General features: G+C 38.6%; 1 pseudogene; it reads right to left on the minus strand.

The window, feature by feature from the left end:
• Nucleotides 1–17012: 17012 nt before the first annotated feature.
• On the minus strand, nucleotides 17013–17433 carry LOC121459825 (annotated as a pseudogene).
• Nucleotides 17434–19829: the final 2396 nt, after the last annotated feature.

The following is a 19829-nucleotide window of genomic DNA, read 5'->3' on the forward strand; positions in this document are numbered from 1 at the left end:
CTGAGACCAGGTCAGATCCTTCCCTGGGCCCTTAAACTAGGACAGAGAGCTTATCTCGAGAATCCAGCTTCTGGGAAGAAATAGCACGTGCCTTGAATTGAGTTTCTGTGTAATTATGCTTTCCTGTGCACTGGGGATTGTATTACACCTGGAAACTTCCAGATTGCATTGTGTTTAAACATACTGGCAATAAACTGCCTGGCATCAGACTCAACCTGAACCAAGTTTGCAATCTCACCTCTTTGGGGTTCTTTCCCTGCCTGACACCTTCAGGAACTCCCTCAGCTTGGAAACACTGACACCTTTTTAAAGCAAAACTTCCTTATCTACATTCTCACCCTAAGTGTGATGACCCTTTCCTTTCTCCCTGGAGCTCCAGGCTTAACTCAGAGAAAACTCCCTTCTTATATCTGAGTGTCAGTTGCATTCACTTTTTTTTTAAAAAAATAGAAACATTAAGTTTGTAATAACAATATTGGGAAGTTGAGCAGCCTATAATTAGTGATCCTAGAGAAGCTTAATAAGGAGAACCCAAAGAAAAACATATAGGCATCCTCCTGAATATTAAACTTCAGCAAGTGATGAAAGGAGACAGAGACAGAGACCCACATTGGAGCACAGGACTGAAATCTCAAGGTCCAAATCAGGAGCAGAAGGAGAGAGAGCACGAGCAAGGAACTCAGGACCATGAGGGGTGCACCCACATACTGAGACAATGGGGATGTTCTACTGGGAACTCACCAAGACCAGCTGGCCTGGGTCTGGAAAAGCCTGGGATAAAACCGGACTCTCTGAACATAGCGGACAATGAGGACTACTGAGAACTCAACAACAATGGCAATGGGTTTCTGATCCTACTGCACGTACTGGCTTTGTGGGAGCCTAGGCAGTTTGGATGCTCAACTTACTAGACCTGGATGGAAGTGGGGGTTCCTTGGACTTCCCACAGGACAGGGAACCCTGAGTGCTTTTCGGGCTGAGGGGGGGGGGGGACTTAATTGGGGGAGGGGGAGGGAAATGGGAGGCGGTGGCGGGGAAGAGACAGAAATCTTTAATAAATAAATAAATTAAAAAATAAAAAAAATATTGGGAGCTGCAAAAACAAAAGTAAACATAAATTCTTTGCAATGTGTCACAGTCCCATTTATTTCTCTAAAATACCCACTCTTGTTCCCGAGGAGAAATCTGTAAACACAGACAGAGTTCAACACTCCCCGGATGTAGGTTTGGGAAGCTCTGCATTCAGAATTTGCTACTTCAGAATTGGCTGTGGAAAATCGCACCACAGAGAAAGGGTAGGCATTTGTGTCCTGTTATTCTGTGCTTGTCCTAGCAGTCTGATGATGGGATGTGGGCTGGAGAACTGAGAATCTTCTGCTGTCCATTTTGACTTAGTAACTAGATTCCTCTCTTTTCTGAAATCCCCTGTCCTTTAAATCCATGCTCTGATTGATCTCTTCAGTCCTATTCATTTCCGGGATAGAAGTGAGTGGCCAGTAGCTAACACTTTTCCACTTCTTGCTTATTACTATTGTAGACCACCAAAGTCAGAAACCAGTAAGATCACCCGAAGGTCAGCTGTGCTTTGTTCTGGCTTCCATCTCTCATGCACCCTGATTCCTGAGGGCTATGTTCTGTTTGCTGAGCACCACAGCTAAGGTTGGCCATGCCAACTCACTTCCTGCTTTTCTCCATCAGCAACAAGAGGATGCAGTCCAAGTTCCCAGCATTTGCTTCCCTATTGTGATTCCACTGTAGTTAACAGTTCCAAGAATATTAACATCCAGATGCACAAATGACTAGAATCTCTGCTGTTCATTAGAACTGCATTATACTTTAACACAAATTTCTTTTTCAGTTTACTTAGCTTTCCTTCTTCAATCCTCTTCCCCAAAACCTTTCTCTCCCCTTTCCCTTCCCCCCCATATCCTTTCCCCTCCCTTCCCCTCCACATCTCTTCCTTTTCCTCCCCTTCCTCTTTCCTCTTCCTTAGCTTTCCTCTGGCCTAAGCTGACTCCCCACCCCTCTTCTTCTTCCTTTCTTCCTTTCCCCTTATTGTTCCAGATTTTTTGTCCTTTTGCTTCTTACCTGGTGTCTGAATGAAATGAATTTTCACAATCTCTACATCATACAATAGTTTTTCCTCTGATCTTAGAAACTGTAAAGATGTGTATAACAAGGAATATTTTTTGACTGTTAGAAGGGATTGTAGGACACTGGGCTGAAGGGAAAACGGTGTGAGAAATCAATTCTTTTAGCTCTGGAATCACAGATTTTTCTCAGTAGAATTACATCACTTGATGTTGCTAAGTCTTCATTTCTGTAGTGCTTAGATAACCATTTTGCTATAAATTAATAACTGCATTCCTTGTTAATTATTGATGGATAGTAATTAAAATTCTGGTGACTTGCAACTTTCTGGAAAATAGGAGATTTTTGTCATACCGTCATGATCAGAGGACTTTTAAAACAGAGACTTTGAAAAAAAAAAAGCCCTTAAAAAACCCACTTCCCAAATCTGGACTTGTTTTTAAGCCTGTTTTAGATAAGTTATCATCTGTGGAGCTTTCTTATATTGTAGAGTTCTAACTGCACAAATTTATTCCCAGGCCACTGTAACAGACCTAACAATAAGCTCAAGCAGTTTTGGATTTTTGCAACATTAGCCAATGTTAAAACATATAGCATTTTTTATTAAAGATTTCATTTTATTTTCTCTCTCATCTCCTTTAAAATTCCTTTCCTTGATATCTACTTCTATGATATAATAATGACAACAGAGAATAGGTACCAATATCCAACATTGGCTTTATGAACTATACATACATGACTTGTATTCCATTACATCATTTCATCTCATGCAAAGAAATTTCAGATATCATTCTTCCAGATGCCATTGTATGGGGTACAAGGTTGATCCAATCAGAAAAGTGTCATGTGCTTCAGGCCCCTACATCCCCATCTAGTTGTAGAACAAATGGGAACTTCTTTAACTAAGTAGGTGGCAAGGAGAACATTCCAGACTCACCCATATTCATTCCAGCACAAGTGTGAGGAAAGATGTAGCATAGCAGTGGCAAACTTGTTATACATGACTTTCTAAAAATACAATTCATCAAGTTTCTGGGCTTTTAAAGGTAGAAATGTAGCATTGCAAGAAGCTTCACACATATCAAAATGCTTCTTATTGTTTCCAGCAGCCTGTGTTTCAGATCATGTCATATACTTATACATGTCATACTCCCAAAAAGGTCAGGTGCTTCCAGGTCAAATGTCAAGAAAATAACCAGGAAAGACTGTTGCTCCCTCTAAAAGTGCTTCAACAGATTCATCTCTAAACCCATACTAATAGCAACCTTGTGTATCAGAGATATTATTATGGAATTTATTTTGAAACTATAGACTAGGGGGAAAGTAATGAAGATCAAAGGAAGCATAGAATTCCACAGAAGTATAGAATTTTCCACTTGATAATATGTGAAACCATTATTCCTTTCTATCTATAAGACTGGAGTTTCTACATGACTCAGAATATATCCTAAAACATGAAACATTCAATGTCTGACAACTGTGGATCCATGCACAAGTGCCCTTATGATCTTTGTGACTTAGACTGCATAATTAATATCAAGATAGATTCATTTCACGGCGGCGGTAAGCATAAGGAATGAATCTCAGGGAAAAGGGAAACCCAGAAATTAGTGAGAGATCAGGGACAGAAAAATAAAACAATGTGTATGTAACATACCAGTTGGCAGCTTGAGATAGAGTTACAAAGCAAAGCTGGCTGAGAAAATTCTTTATTACCTTACACTGAAGTTATACCGATTATTTCCAAGTTGATGTATACTATGTGCGCTGATGTTTTCTAAGTTATGTATATTATGTGGACTGATGTTTTCTGAGTCGATACATACTATGTGCACTGATATTTTCTGAGTTAATGTATATTATGTGTACTGAAGTTTTCTAAGATGATGCTCACTATATGGATTAATGTTTTCTGGGTTGATGTATACTATGTGTACTGATGTTTTCTGAGTTAATGTATACTATGGGGACTGACTGGGAGGTTTTTTTTTTCTCCTAGTCTGGTTATTGAGTCATATATCATCTTCATTCATTCTAATCTAGTATTTTTCAGTAACACAAAAACTGTTTAGTTACGAAGCACAAATTGTTTCTAGAGCTTTGTAAACTTTCAACTTCTTTATAATTCATCATGACTTTTGAAAGCAGAACAAGAATATGAAAAATGACCTGGGTACTTTCTGAATTCATACCTATACATGGTCACTAAGTACTGAACCCATGAAATTCACAACAGTGTAGCTCTCAGGAAAGACAGAGGCCAAAACATCTATGCAGAGTTCTAAACTGGACACAAAGATACCCACACCTTATCCTAAATTCTTGAGAGACTAAGAAGGATGATAATGAGTTCAAGCCAGCCTGAGCAACCTAACCAAATCCTACTGAAAAACAAGTTCTTTGCATAAATAAATAGAAAAATGTTCTATTTATCATATAATTGATTTCTCCTAATTCTTAGGATAATGTCCTAAATATTTCCCTTACATTCATTATGACATTATATATCCAACCAGAAAATGCTAGGAAACGGGACAACCTTGTGTTTGCTTGAGTCAGAAGTGTTTAGCAGTATTATTGCACATTTATCACAATGCCTTAATCAAGATCAGAAATACATACACATATAACAAAATTGAACTTTTTCCAAATTAGCTACTCATTTATTATATGTGAACTGAGGCTCTTAGATTCTGAATCTGAAGCAGGCCCACCCATACCACCCATACCTCAGGTGGGAAAAGCAGATGCAAATGATGAGGCCAAACTGGCTCCCTAAAGTTCAGTCATGCAAAAAAGTTCTCATGATGATGAACATCAAAAGACAAAAATGTGTCCCGAAGCCATTGTCTACTTAGAAGATTATTGGAAACTTTAAAGGTCTGGCCTCTAAGGTTTCCTCTCAGGGTTCAAAAGAAGGGCTCTACAAAATACAAAATGAACTAAAATCTGAGGGTTAAGAAATCTACTCACAATAAGTTTTTTCCATCTATGTCTCTTTATTGTTTGCTCGTCCATGTCCTCTGCTCTAATTCTTCTGTCCTGACTATAACTTCTTAGCCCGAATTCTTTGTCTCAATTCTAATTCCAATTACAGCTCTCTGCTACCTCCTCCTCCTCCTTCTCTTCATTTTTCTTTCTCTGCTAATTTCTGCGATACTTCAGCTCCAACTTCTGATCCAGCTTCTGTCAACTCTCTTTGTTCTCACCCATATATATATATATATATATATATATATATATATACACACACACACACACACACACACACACACACACACACACATATATACATATACCCTCACAAAATTTGGCAGGCATAAAGAGTAACCAGGCAACCTATGTAAATGGACAAGGAAATTTTATGACCCTTGACCCTTTAGCACATTCTTTCAAATATAGCAATTTCTGAGGGCCTTTTAGCTCTGAAGTTTACACCTATTGCTATAAGTGGTTGAAACAAAGGAGAAATTACATTCTAAGGTACATAAAGCTAACAGGACACTGGAGCTTTTGTCTGACTCTTTCCTTTTACAAAGTTGGGGAGACAAAATAAGGCACAGTATCCTAACTATTTATACAAGATTTCAGCAGGGATAAAGTATCAATAAAGGAAGTGTTGAATGAATGGCAAAAACATATTACTTTTGTTGTAATAACAGAATGTTAGCATATAGGATTTCTAAAGCTTCCTCATATCTCCCTTGCATGTACTTTTAACTTTTTTTTTTTTATCTTGGCCATTGGGGAGCATTAGTGGAGAGCCTGCCTCTACTTGGAAGGTTCTGGAAGATGAATTCCATGCTGCCCCTTGCTGTCCATTCTGTTCCTTCCTCTTTGAGGTTCTCTTGTAACAGTGCCAGTTGCCATGGTGACCCTGCTTTCTTTGAATGCTTCCCAGAATGCCACTAACATCAGAAACTGGGCACAGCAATGGAAATATATAGGCACAGCCGTGAAGTCCTTTCAAAATTCAACAAGTGTCCTGTAGCCCTGCTTTGCAGTCTGAAACTCGGCCTACAGATTGGTAATATTTATTCATCTGGCTTATTTGCTTAGTTCCTAGTTTCCACTCCTTTCTGAGTAGCACCTTTTTCCTCTTAAGCATCTTCCCACATCATGTGTCTTCAAACATCTTCGCTTATTTAGAAGGAAATGAATGCCACAGGAGGTGTTCACAGTAAGAATGTAAAGGATCTCATCCTTACCAGTAATGCTTTAACATATCTCACCAGTACTCAGACATTGTTGAATACCTGCCCAGGGTAGGGAATATTGCCCCCATGACCTGTGTACCTATGACCTTCCCTATAAGAAAAGAAAGAAGGAAGTGTCTAATGTCTAGACAAACAAATAAATAAAGCATATATTGGATGAATAGAGAAATTTATTTGGCTAACTTGTATCTAAACATCTCTCTCAAAGCATTCAGTAACAATGGTGGGGAGGCCATGGGTTTGCAACAGAGTGTGGAGGGATATATGGGATGGTTTAAAAGGAGAAAGGAAGGAAGAAATGCTATACAGTTCTATTATAATCTCAAAAATAAGGAAAGAGTAAGTGAAAATAACAGTGTCACAGGGAAATTATAAAGAGTACAGAATTCTTAGAGATGAAACAAAACTGGAGTTTTATGTCTGAGCTAAATCTTCTGACGTCTCCTTTTTTACAATGTTTAAAATCAGCATACAGTCAACAGAAAACCTAGTTGAGGTTTTAACTTCTGATCTTCAGAGGGAGGGTGAGATGCAGCATTGTGTTTAGAGATGCTGGATAGATGGTAAGTCAGAGACACCAGGGTGAACCTCGGATGCTGTGCAGGGTATTTAGAGATGCTAAAGAGCTAGTAAGCCATAGTGAACCTCAGATGTTCTTCAGGGCACTTAGAGATTCTGAATAACCGGTGAGCCATAGACACCAGGGAGAACCATAGATGTCCTATAGGCCACTGTGTTGCTAATTTCCTAAGCCCTGACAATTAATTGATCATGTGGATTGAAGTGCTGAAAGCATGCTTTTTGACAGGGACCTCATGTAGGGCCTCAAGCTATCAATCCTCCTTTCAACATTCCTTGGAGCTTGGATAGGTGTTAACCACCAAGACTAGCTCTAATTTTAATTTAATTTTTTTTTTTTGGTTTTTCAAGACAGGGTTTCTCTGTGGCTTTGGAGCATGTCCTGGAACTAGCTCTTGTAGACCAGGCTGGTCTCGAACTCACAGAGATCCGCCTGCCTCTGCCTCCCGAGTGCTGGGATTAAAGACTAGCTCTAAATTCATTTTTATCTCATAATATTTTCAACTTACTATGAGTATTTGGAGGATTTAACTCCACAGAATATCAAAAAGATACTTGTATAGAGAATTTGAAAGAAATTGTAAGGGATAGGAAGTGGGAGACAAGCTCATGTTTTGCTAATACACATACGGTTTCAATATAATACATTTTGCACACACACACACATTTTGGTAGTTATGTACATGTTGTGTTCACCACATATTTATTCACTAAGAGTTCATTTTAATTTTCCCAGGAGTCATTAGAACTCTTTCTAGATAATCCTTCTTTGAAATGAAGTTTCAATAAATGATGCCTCGTTTTACACCCAAGTTTCCTAACATTTAGATACAATCATATAAAACTCTGTTGCTATTTTCTTCCCTTTGCCTGTGCCCTCACATTTGTGTTAGTCACCTGAAATGCGTCTAGAGATGGTAGGAACTGTAGGAGACTTTAGCTAAACAGGACTTCCTAGTCCCGGGAGTACATCAGGCTCAATTCCTTCTGGGATGTCTGTCTTCCTCTTTGAGCTGCTGTCTGCTCTGATCCTGAATCAAGAAGGTTTAAGGAAACCTAAGGCAGGCAGGATTCGGTCCTTTTTATCCCCTTCCTCTCCTTTGGCACACAGCTGACAGGGAGCGCCCTTCTGTTGCTTAAGCTATGGTTATGCCCTCTTGGAGTCAGACCCAGTCAGCGTTCTCATGGGGCCCAGTCAAGGTCATTAGGAGTTAAAATAAATGTGAATAGATGGAATTTCTGAACCACTGTGAAGTCTAGAAAAGAAAAACATGGATACAAATGAAAGGTGGTCATTTCATTATTCCAGGGTTGCCTTTGGAGTTGTTGTCTGTGTAGAATTGAACTAGCCACAGAGTCACAAAGACCTGGGGGGTCATTTTACTTCTGGCTTTAGAGTCTCCTCTCATCTCTCCTCTCTCTCTCTCTCTCTCTCTCTCTCTCTCTCTCTCCCCCCCCTCTTCCCTCCCCCTTTCTCTCTCACTCTCTGACTAAACACAGTCTTCAGAGGGGCTGAATCTAAAATGAGAAACTAGCTAAATCAATAAAGTTTCCACCCATAGCCAGGCAGAAGATTCATTTCACATATCAGACAGAATTTGAATTCATGGGTTCTTCTATTTAGTGGGCAAGGTGTTTTAGCACAGATACACAGCATTAATAAAACAACCAGCACATCAATTCTGTGTCAGCTGGGTTCTATTTCTCTGTGATGAATGGTCTGGTGATGCCTAGAGCAAGTTCTTCTGAAAATATTTATTACTTTTCAAATATACTTATTCTATCTCTGGTGTGAATTTTTTAATCACAAAGGATTTAGTGCTTGCTTTATCCATGAAGACCAAATATTGCCACAATCTACCTACCCCCTACCAGCACCTGTGAAGGAATTAGTTATGTTTCCTTACAATTATGTATTTTATTTACCATATTTTCAGCAAACACTGCATAAAGGTATGATACATACTTTAGCTATGGCTAAATATCAGCCATAGCTATAAAACTGATTTTAAAAGAAGAAAGGAAAGCAAGCATGAAGGGAGAAAAGAAGAGGAGCACATGTTTATTTAACATACCTTCAAGAGGAAAAAACTCAAAATATTTAAAAAAGTATTGAGCATGTTGGGTAGTTCGACAGTTATGGAGAACAAGCCAAAATCCCAGTTGTGGTCAAATATCTAGTGAGTTCTCTTACTGGAGTCAGATATCCGCTGAAGTCCACACTGGTCAGTAAACAGGATGTCTGTGCTGTGACCTTTAGCTCCACCTGGGAAATGCTTCTCTCCACCGCACACTCTGTAGAAAATGGGTGTTTTCTTCAGTCTGCCACTATGAAATAGCTGCATATGTTTCTGTCCATCTTAAAATTAACTCATCACTCACTCCAAGAATCATTCTTTCTGAAAAGGATCCCTGAAAAAAGCCAACAATAAACAAACAGGTACACATGAATGTATGCACACACACACACACACACACACACACACACACACACACACACACACCACTCATGCATATATAGATGCAGGTTCATACACACATATGCATGCATGCGATTCATATGCACACACACATGTGCATAGATGTATGCATGAACACATATGCCACATGCACACATACACACACAAAGCATGTGCAAACGATACTTAAACTCTCAAAGGACTTTTTCCAGAGCAGACATTCTTACCAGGAACTTAGTAAGTCTGTCTTCAAAGTATCCTACACTGAATTAAGTGTCCTGTGAAATTATGTAACTTTGTAAATATGAAAGCAACTGGAACTTTTCCAGGGTGTCTTGTATATTTTCATAAGTATCTCAAAGAGAATAAGCATCTCATTAAGTTTAACAAGCATCATTTTCTTGTGAGCTGTTATAGAAAATAGAAATATTAAAATACCAAAGATAAATAGAAGAAAAGTATCCATCTAAATTTTCCCAGATCTTCCACACAGATGGAATGGCTTCCTCAATTGCTTTTGTAGACAGAGTTTTGCTTTTAATTTTTCTTTTTCTTCTTACTTAATTTTTAAAATGTTACTTCTTCCATGTAAAAGCTGATACATTTACAGTCATGAGATTTGGACCAGCTGTTACTGAGCAGGGATATCGGTATAAAAACTGCCTAGCACAGCTGTATTAAAAAAGACATTGTGACTCCCATCTCGCATTTACCTCTGGTATATGCTCAGTGAACAGCATGTATAATTGCTTGTTACTGCTGACTTTCTCCAATATACTGTCTTTGCCATACTTCCAACGGTACCTGACTACATTTGGAATAAATCCCAGTATCCCAATAGGAACACAAAAGTAGGTGGCAGGGCCATGGCATATGGCTTGAGAAATGGGCTGTAAATAAGGCTGACGTGACAGATGTCTGAATTCAAGAAAAGTGTAAGTGATAATTCCTTCAGTTAGCCTGGAATTATTAGACCTCTCACAATGTGATATCAAGTTGAAATATCTGCATTTTAATTAAAAAAATACCCCCAGATGCTGTCACAGTAAGGAAAGCACTTCATTTTCAAATCTTTAGCATTTCAAAGTGAAGGCATAAAAGGTTTTATTTATCAAAGGAAAGGAACAAGAGTAGGCAAAGCTCATGGTCGTGGGCTGGTGGGTGGGCAGGGAATCTAATCGACAGCTGAAGAGGAAATATGTCTGTAACATCAACTGTCTGTAGCAAGGAAGGGTAAAGTACACATTCCGTTGCTTGCTTCAGATCTTGAACCTGAAAGACATAAATAATATTTAAAAGAATACTATAGAAAGTGCTTAAACATAAGGTAAGAAAGCCTTCAGGGCCTCACAGAAAAACATAAACTCACATCGTTTATCTAGCAGTGTGTCCTCCCTGTTAACATGCAGATATGCTTCTTTAATAATATGTATATGTAAATTAATTGTTGTAAATTACTTTTGATGATACATGAACAGTAGTTCCATGATTCATACATGTTCTTTGCATTTTACTCAGCCAGGATTATAGTAAGTTTATCTAATGAAAAGATAAATTTCTCAGAAAGAATGGAAAGTTTTAGAAGCTCTAATCTAAGAAAATTTTTTTCCATATGTCTGGCAGCCTGTGAATAATAGCAGAAACAGAGTGTTCCAAAAAGTGCATTCTGGTGACTCTGTGAACTACACTTGCCTAGGAGCAGGGTGTGACCAGAGAATGGGGTGAGGCTTGTAATCTGCTGTTACAGACAACTCAGCAAAGACAGAGAAGGAAAGAAGTATAAGGGAATAGCATTTACAGAATGGAAAAAACAAACTGTGATACAGCCAAATCCCGTTAACAGCTACCACAAAATGATCAAGAATCTAAGAACACTATTTGTGCATTTCAGAAAATTCAACCCCATAAAAGAATCAAAGAAAGGAAAAGAAGGCTTATCACAAACATCTATGAAAAGTAAGGAAGCTCTCCACTGCAATTTGGAAATAGCAAGATGATTATACAATAAATTCTATTAGATACTCAAGAATAAATATGTCATTGAGTTTAGCAATAAATTAAGGTAATAAAGAGAAATTACCATTATTTAAAATGCTATTGTTTATTACGTAGTAAATTTAAGTTTTTTTCAAATAAGTGTTTTAATAAATTTTCACTAAGACAGAATCATGTATAAACATCTCATTCATATAAAATGGGGGTTTAAAGAGTTAATCTTGCTAACCACACTAGCATATTCTCAACATCTCTCAGCTGAATATAAGTGGCAAAGAGCTGTATCAGTGGTAAAGAACTATGACTTTATCACAATAAAATGTAATTGAGAAAAAGTATTAAAGGCTGTAAGTATTTAGTAATACATGGCTTACTTACAAGGAGTATGTAAGCATCAACTACAAATCTGCAATGAAAAACATTAAGGGTATTGAAAAAAGCTAAAGGTTGTGGGAGCATCCTGGAGGGGAAAATATGTTAATGCCATTTCTGCAACATGCTCATTTATGAACCACATTGTCATGCATACTACAGGTAAAATCAGATGCTATTCAAAGCCACCAAACTTACTGAATTTTAAAAACAATCTTAAAAATACCAGTAAAGATAACAATAGGAGGTGACAAAACTTCTCTAGCTGTCCTACTCCTTAACTGACCTGTGCAGTTCGTTGGCCACAGTTATCAAACAAATGCATGACTATGCAAATGTTCTGTGGAACACTCATTCCATTTATAGGCATTTAAATGTTTTCTGGTATGATTATATTCACATCTTAACAAGACAAGTCACATGAAATATCCATTATCCATATCAGTCAAAAGTACTATTCATAAACACACAAATAGTGGAATTTGAAGCAAAGATTGCCAAAATATTGTAAAGAATGGATATAAACAACCTGGTCATGCTTCTTTGGGGGAAGTGATTGTGATGAATGGGTGAGTGTAAATTGATGTTTCTCCCATATTTTCAATTCCCTACATCTAAGATATATGCAGCATTTAATGGCTCATGAATTGTTTACCTGGGATTATGTCTGTTGTTTATTTTTCTTTGTGTATCCAATAACACAGGAATATCCATATTTACAAATCTCTGTAGTCAAGAATGACCCCTACATGATACATCTTTTGTAATGGGTGAAAAAGGGCTTTTCTCATTTTCTCTTTTCAACATCACTTTGGAATTTCATCAAAAGGAGGAGTCACTGAATACATAGTGAAACCAGTTATGGGAGTGAGTAAAGTCACATGGCTCAAAGAAACATGGTTTCCCATGCAAAGCAATTGAAAATCAAGATGGCTATGAATGGATGATACAGTGTCTGGAATAAAAAGATTAATTTACATAATTCATGGTTTCAAAAATAGGAGTATTCAACTGGCAATTAAATGGAAAAATATTCACAACAACAATAAGTTCAACAAAATGAGTAGTAATTACATATAATTACATACACATTGTGGTGCTCAAGTGTAAAGTCCAGCTAGAATAATATATGAGACTATGTGTAATGTTAGGTAGCTACATGCCCAGATGTTATCTATATCCGTAACATAACTGAGGGAGTCCAGTTTCAATTAAAATCTACAGAAAACTAACATTATAATTCTAAAATTCATTGAGAAGATTCAAAATGCAAAAACTTGTTGGTAAAATAAGAACAGTTGGAGGAAGCAAACTTAGGAAGAATGAGAATTAAACAACTTTTAATGATGAAATCTTTATATTTCTTTGAAATAGAACTTTTTATAAATGAATCAGGATATAATACAAAAATACATTTGTTTCTTTTTCTTTTATTGTTCACAGACTGATAAGTGGTTGATAGATGATAGGTGATGATTGTGATAGACAAGTAGTAGATACATAAATAGACAGATATGAGATAAAATATCAATTAATAAGTGATAGATAAAGAGACAATTCTTTTATGATACATAAGAGATAATGAATAGATACATAGGTAGGTAGATAGATAAACAGATATTTTCTACATAGAAAAAGTATCAAAATCTATATCAAATAATGAGTTTAGAAATAGATTAGAAAGCTGTTATGATTGGATTCTCTCTCTGTATATTTGTATATTGATATTATAACCTTTGACATACCAGAAGTAAATTCATTTGCAGATAGAATCTTTATAAAAAACAATCAAGTTAAACTATGTTTGTTATGGTGGGGAATAAATAGGATTAGATTCTTATAAAAGGAAATAAATTGAACACAAAATCACAGAAAAAGATGACGTGCAGAAATTGGGAGAAGAAGCTCTCTACACAGTGAGAATATTCTGTCACAGTTTCCAAAGAAGCCAAGCCTGAACCAACTTGAATTTTTAGCTCAAGACTCCAAATTGTGACTCAAACCATATTTTCATCATTACCCATTCCGTATACTTTGTTGTGACCATCTCTAACAAGATCTAACCCTACTAAAAAAAGTAGGTAGAACTGTAGAACTGATCCAGACAAATGGAAGCAAAAAAATTATAAACATGGAGCCATTATCTCACAGAATACCTGAGAAGTATTTTAGAAAGTAGTTGTAAATCTGTGCTGATAGTTTCTGTCAACCCAGCACAAGCTAGAACTATGCAGAAGAGAGCACCATTGGCTGAGAAAATGCCTCTATAAGGCTGGTCTGAAAGGCCTTTGGGGCCTTTTCTCAACTAGTGATTGGCATTGGAGGGTCTAGTTCACAGTAGGCAGTGCAACCCCTAGCGTTAAGTCCTAGGTATCACCAGAAAGCAGACTGAGCAAGTCATGGAGGAAAGGCAGTAATCAACACTCTTCTGTGACTTCTGTATTAGTTTTTGCTTCCTGGTATCTGCCTTGAGTTTCTGCTGACTTCCCTAAATGAGAGACTATAAGCTGTAAGGAGAAAGAAGCTCTTTATTCCCCAAATTGCTTTTGGTCATGGTCACTATCACAGAAACAGTAAAGTAACTAATAAAGATTTTATTTCTGTGCCCTTTGCACATATTTTTTCAAGGGTAAAACAGTAATTTCCTTACCTGAACGTGTAGAATAATATCAAATATAAACGAATGTATTTTAGAGAATTCAAGCTGTCTAGCACATATTAAAAATAAACTTACTAGTTTATGCCACAGAAATAGTTAAGGGAATATGTGTATGGCCTCATACACTGATTTTATTACTCTGTAAGAAAAAGAAGAGTGGGAACATGCTAAACATGCAGTGATAAGATTGACTGAACTGCACACAGAACAGAATGTGTCATAGCACCTGGCAGCAGGTAGGACCTCTGAGAGACAAGCAGCCAATGGTAGAGCATGGGTGAAGGATGAGCCTTTCTGATTATTCATGTCTCTAAAGAAAAGTTGTTGGAAGATAAAGAAACACTTCCTTCAAATAGAACAACATACTGTGATCACCTCTGTGCATTTCCACTCTCTAGAGTTATGATGTTTGAAACTAGAAGATGCTGATTAATTGCTTAAGTTCCTTGGCTCTATTTCTCTAAGTATTGTAATCTTGTTCATGATTACTGTTGCATTAACTAAGCAATAGATTGTTTGAAGTCCTGAAGTATATTTTATCACGAAGGTTAGGAACACTAAATATGATAATGTAATTAAAACTGATTGCAAACTATAAGAAAAATAGCAAAAAAGAAATAATAGTTATATTTAATTTAATGAAAAATCATCAATGATGAGCAAAAGCAATAGTGAATATTGCTACATGTAATAAAGAAGGAAGAAGCAATAGACGATAAATTTTATGGAAAGCACCCTGGACATTTAGCTCCACACTCATAGCCAGGTCAGCATTCTTGTTCTGATGTCAGTGTATTTTTAGAGCCATGGCTGAGACAGGGAGCATGGAGCTGACTGATAGACCACTTCTATAATAGCGTTGCCCTTGGAAGGGATTTCTTGTCTCATTGACTCAAATATGTCTACTGGAAAATAGGATTACCAGGAGTGCTTACCTCCTGAAGTTCTTGTGAGTACAAAATGAGTTATATGATCTCTCATGCAAAACATGGCCAATGTTTTTTTTTTTCATCAGTTTGATTTATAATATATATGGTATTCTGGGGACATGTTTATTGTACAAGAGAAACCAAAGGCATGAAATCACACTGTACTTTTAGGTGAGACAAAGATGAACCATTATTAATATTATTATTATTTGTTATTTGACTCCCATTTGTTGGATTGGGTCATCTGCTTCAGGGCCATTGTAGAATAACCTGCTTCACAGTTACATACCATTCCAGTTCCCTCCATGCAAGAAGAAGCTAAAGGGTGGCAAACACCTACACTTGGCAAAGAAACCACAAAAACAAAACCTAAAGTAGTCACTGAAGCCTACTCTAAATGAAATAAATGTCTTAACCACTGCTAAACTCCACAGTGCAAATGATTGTTCTATATGTCTGCAGAACACCCATGAAATTCACTAAGTTTCTCAGGAGTAAAGACACGACTTGTTTAGAAAACCTCATTATTTACATTGGAGGTCAACACTCTATAAAGTTACAATTTAATACAAAAATGTGGGTGAAGCCAGTATCTCACGTTTTATAAATGAACTAACATGTAGAGAGTCCTCGTGCCCTTTTCTACAAGATCACAACGGAATTCAACCACCTTTCACTGTGCAGGCAGGGCTCTCTAGCATTTCCTTGGTGAAGGGCTAATTACAAGTTGCTGAAATCTTAAACATGGCAATGTCACTACCGCTGTCTCTATCCAAAGAGCACACAAATAATTTACAAGAGCAGGTTTTGTATTCATTTTATTTCCCTTGATGGAAGAAAATCAGTCTCTGTGTTTTCCTGTTTATTTGCTTCTCATGTAGTCAAACACTCTCTTGTCTGGACCATTGTATGTCGGCTTCTGTGCCCATTCTCCACACCTTCACGCCAAGCATTCCAAACTCCCAATCTGGCCTTGTCTTTGCCCGACTAGAACACTTTCAGTTCACTATTATTCTCCAAACAGGGTCCCGAGTCCTAAACGTCACTTAGAAGCCTGCTATGTCTCTTCCCCTCTTCCCACGTTTTCTTGCCAGCTACCAGATCTCCCACTCTTTCATCGGAGCTTCACGGCTGACATTTATTCACTTAAAATAACTTTATTGACACTGGCAATACAAGTGCTTTCTCCCTTAGTCTAGCTAATTCATATTTACCTTTAACATATTTTCTTTCTTGCCGCAGTCCCATCGCTCGAGCTCACATCTACACACAGGCAAACCCACATTTACTGCAGGCTGAGCTTTCCCTTGAATGTCAGCTTCATCTTTCTGTCCAAGTTCGCTGGACTTTCTGTGCTCATTGACGGTCTTTCAAAGTAGTTGTTCTTTTCCCGCCTGCCTTTAAGACCAACAGTGGTTCTTGGACGTATGGAAAATGAAATACATTTCCCATTGGGTTTTCTTTCCTGTGGACCAAGGGTGAAAACGAGTCCCCTGCTTTCAATTTGGCTCTACCCTACCCTCCATTGTATTCCGCAGTATAAAACCTGCTGGCAAACATCCGGGGTCTGGCATGCATCGATGGCACTGTGAATGTTCCGCTTCCTGTAGTACTCCACGAGTGGGGTGGTCTGCGTGTGGTAGCCTCCAGGCAGATCTTCAAGGCCTTCTCATTGTCATCTGACCTGAGGATCAGGGGCTCTCCAGTGATATCATCTTTCATTGGCTCCTTTGGAGGGTTGAACTCCTCATGGTAGGACCAGCCACTCTTGGGGTGAATCTGTCTTCCAGCGATCCTCCGGATCAGCAGGGAGTCTGGAATGCTGAACTCAATCACTGAATCAAGCTTCTCCTTCCTCTTCTCCATGAGGTCCTCAAGCATTTCAGCCTGCCTCACAGTCCGAGGGAAGCCATCAGTTTTCCAGCATCCGTCGTCGCCTTCAGCTCCTTGCCCAGCTCTGAACCTGAAGCCACCATGGCTCTCAGCATGTCTCCAGTGGCCAAATGGCAGACATAGAAGTTTTCTGCCAATCTGGGCTCCTGGGTCCCCTTGCCAGCCCCGGGCGGCCCCAGCAACATGGCCCGAATGCCCTTCCGACTCTCTGGCTCGGGAGCCAGCGCGCTGGGAGCCATGTCTGCCAATCTGTATCTGCAATGTGTCTTGCTTTGAAAAAGAAGTCACATAGACCTAGAATCTAATAAATGATTAAGACAATAGATTTGGTTACTTGGGTCTGGACATGTTAATCAGCATTCTCACTGGAGCTGAGTTCCTGGTTCTCTGTTCCTGATTGTGGCTTTTGTCGGTGGTGACCTGTCTCAGACAGCCAGGGTCCTCACACTCTGGACAGTGACAGTAGTGGTTACTCATGCCATTCAATGGTAGCAGGAGAGAGTAAACACCAACCTGAGAAATCCCCAGATTCTCCCCAGGTGTTCTTTGTTTTTTTTTTTTCTTCCAAACCCTTCATTATAACCAGACAATGTCATTATCCTCAGACAAGATCAAATATTAACTGGTTTAGACTGGCTCATAAGTTCCACTCTTCAAGACAGAGATAACTGAAAGTCATGAAAATGTGTATCTGTTCCAAAACTGGTGATGTTTGCACAAAGAAAAAAGACATGGGCAAAACAAACAAAATGTGTTCATCCTCCATTTCAAATGACCAAACTTTCCTCCAGGAAGAAACCATTCCGGATTTGTTCCTCTGTATTAAAATATAATACTGTGCCACCCAAACTGATACAAACAACATGACAGCTAAAACAAATTTAGAAATAAAAGGTGATATTAAGATAATTGCATATTTATTTAAAATCCCACACGGGGATGTTGACAGTCCTATTTTGGAATCAGAACCTTCCCTTCCGGCTTCTCTGTGTCCCCTCACATATGCTCACCCTGTAAGGAACAAAGTGAAGACACTGGAAACAGGATCATGTCTTGTGCTAGTACCACTTAATAGTCGGTTTGAAACAGAGCAGTGACAGCTAAAGTTCTGGGAGTCAGAACGAGGTCAACTATAGCAACTTCTTTACAATTTCTAAAAGGTTTCTTTCTATCCCCCCTTTGCATTTGAAAATGCTAAAAGATGACTAGCCTAATTTATTTCATTAGAAACGTGCCTTGCTTCTAATCAATATAAAGTTTGTTTTTGTTAATATTATTTATTATTATTATCTCTAAGTATTAGTTACTTTTCATGTTATTACAAAACCCCTGACCAAAGCAACACAAGGAAGGCTGCAGTTGAACATAGTAGGGAAGACCTTGTGGCAAGAACATGAGGCCACTTGGTCACATTGTTTCCTCAGTCAAGGGGTGTCAAGAATTGGAGTGATTGGTGCTCAGCTTGTGTCTCGTTTGAGTCTAACTCCCCAACCCATGAGATCGTACTGCCCACATTCAATATGATTCTTCATACCTCAGATAAGCTCTTCTAGATATATTCTCATAGACACACTTAGTCATCCTGACCATGGCAATCAACTAAGGACACTCGGTGTTCTCACTTTCTGGTGCACAATTAATAGAAACCCAGACCCTGGCTAGCTGGCCTTGGTGAGATCCCGATAGAACATCCCCATTGTGTCAGTGTGTGGGTGCACCCCTCGTGATCCTGAGTTCCTCGCTCATGCTCTCTCTCCTTCTGCTCCTGATTTGGACCTTGAGATTTTTGTCCGGTGCTCCAATGCGGGTCTCTGTTTCTGTCTCCTTTCATCGCCTGATGAAGCTTAATATTTAGGAGGATGCCTATATGTTTTTCTTTGGGTACTCCTTCTTATTTAGCTTCTCTAGGATCTCTAATTAGCCTGGGATAAAACCGGACTCTCTGAACATAGAGGACAATGAGGACTACTGAGAACTCAAGAACAGTGGCAATGGGTTTTTGATCCTACTGCATGTACTGGCTTTGTGGGAGCCTAAGCAGTTTGGATGCTCACCTTACTAGACCTGGATGGAGGTGGGTGGTCCTTGGACTTCCCACAGGGCAGGGAACCCTGATTGCTCTTTGAGCTGATGAGGGAGGGGGACTTGATTGGGGGAGGGGGAAGGAAATGGGAGGCGGTGGCAGGGAAGAGACAGAAATCTTTAATAAATAAATTTTTAAAAATTAACTAATCAATAAAAAAGAAACCCAGAGAGAGAAATTGTGGTTCAACCTGAAGGTCAGAAAAACAAAACAACCACTGGCTCTTAACTCTGCCTCAGTCCAAAATAGCAATCCTGCCTCCAGGTATCCTCAGAATGAGACTGTCTGTCTGGGAGCTGTCTTCTCCCACCTTATATTGCCCTCTAGTGCTGGGACTAAAGGTGTGCACCACAACCGGCCAGCTTCTAAGGCAAACTAGTGTGGCTACTGGGATTAAAGGTGTGTGTCACTACTGCCTGGCCTATAAGCTGACCATTGAGACTGTTTTACTCTCTGATCTTCAGGCCAGCTTTATTTATTAAACTACAAATGAAGTATCACTACAACTTTCAAAGTAGAATAACTTAACATTACTTAAACATTTGTTTAGGA

The sequence above is a fragment of the Microtus oregoni genome, unplaced genomic scaffold (assembly GCF_018167655.1).
Source record: "Microtus oregoni isolate MIOR12 unplaced genomic scaffold, Mior012 000019F_ref0000042, whole genome shotgun sequence".
Classification (NCBI taxonomy): domain Eukaryota; kingdom Metazoa; phylum Chordata; class Mammalia; order Rodentia; family Cricetidae; genus Microtus; species Microtus oregoni.